Here is a 1,775-nt window from a genome sequence, read left to right on the forward strand (position 1 = left end):
AAAAAAAAAAAAGCATATTCCTATTTTCTTTGTAGCTATTGTAAATGGTACTGAGCCTTTGACTTGACCCTATGCTTACTGTTACTGGCCCATAGAAATGCTACTGATTTGTATACATTGATTTTATAACCTGTGATCACTTATTTAGCAATACCAGGAGGAGTCTCTTGGTGGAGTCTTTTGAGTTTTATAGATAGAAGATCATATCACCAGTGAAAAGTGGTAGTTTCACCTCCTGTTCCCTGATTTGGGTGCCTTTAATTTTTTCTTTTGCTTAATTGTTCTGGCTAATATTTCAAGCACTATGTTGAATAGAAGTAGTGACAGTGGGCATTCTTGCCCTGTCCCAGTTCTTGGGAATGATTTCAACTCTTCCCAATTTGTTATGATATTGTCCATAGGTTTGCCATTTATGGCTTTTTTAATTTCGATGTATGTTCCTTCTATGCCTAGTTTATTGAGGGTTTTTACCATGAAAGGGTGCTGGATATTACAGAATGATTTTTCTATCTCTATTAAGATGGTCACATGGTCTTTGCTGCCGTTTAAAAGCTGGATCACGTTTATTGATTTACACATGTTGAATCTTCCTTGCATCCCTAGGATGAAGCCCAACTAGTTGTGGTTTGTTTGCTTATTTATTTATTTATTTTTTACTTTTTTGCTGTGCTGTGACTTTGGATTACTAAAATCTTACTGAGGATTTTTGTGTTTACATTGAGAAAAGATATTTATCTATAATTTTCTTTTGTTGTATCATTTTTCTGACTTTGGTATCAAGGTGACACTGACTTTAAAGAGTTGGGAGACTTCTGTAGTATGGATAACAGTTCTACTTTGCAGTTCTAGTAGAATTCCACTGTGAATCCATCTGGTCCTGGGCATTTTGTTATTGTTGTTTTTTGTATATTGAAAGAGTTCTTTTGCTGGTTTCTTTTCATCTGAAATCTCTTTTCTTGACTCAGGGGTAACAGGTATTCAGGATACCTGTTCTTTGTTAGGAACTCTTCTGCTTAAGTAGAAGTAGAAGAGGTTTCTAGATGATGTTTTCATTTCCTACTCTGGAATGTTGACTTTGCAGGGGAGGGGCCCGTGCACTAGAAGCCAATAATACAACGGATTTTCTTCATCCTGTCCACCTCTGATTGCCACTATTCAATCCTATGCTGAATTATATTTTCTCTGAGTATTGGATTGTTCACTATATATTTGCAGGATATTCCAGTTGGGAGCTAGGAAAGACCCTATACATGTTAGCAGGCATTGTAAGGATTGCTCTACCTAAGGTCTCCCTGTAGAAATGATAGTGGCAGTTTATCTAGGCAGTCATCATAGGTTCGGAAACTGTGAACATTTGCTTACCTAGATACCAGTGTACTTGCAGCTTAGGGCTGCTAGTGTCTGGCAGGGTGCTGGAACTTTGAGCAGTTACACTTGCCATACTGGAGTTGTGGAAGCTCAGGGGTGGGGTCTTGGGGTCCAGTTCCAGTCCTGGAATCTCAGAAGTGGGGCCCTGCATCTGAAAGGAGCTTCAGAGCCACAGGGGTGAAGACTTGGGCTCTGGTGTAAGAGCCTCAGAGTCATTAACCTCTTTTGTTAGGTATACTCCTAGGTATTTCATTTTTTTTGAAACTATTATAAATGGAATTTTGCACTTGATTTTCTCCTGAACTTGGCTATTGTTGGTATATACAAAGGCTACTCATTTGTGGACATTTGAGTTTATAACCTGAAATCTTACTGTATTTCTTGATCACTTCCAGGAGTCTTATGGT

The sequence above is a fragment of the Otolemur garnettii genome, unplaced genomic scaffold, assembly GCF_000181295.1.
Source record: "Otolemur garnettii isolate 467f Iridium unplaced genomic scaffold, OtoGar3 scaffold00109, whole genome shotgun sequence".
Taxonomy (NCBI): Eukaryota; Metazoa; Chordata; class Mammalia; order Primates; family Galagidae; genus Otolemur; species Otolemur garnettii.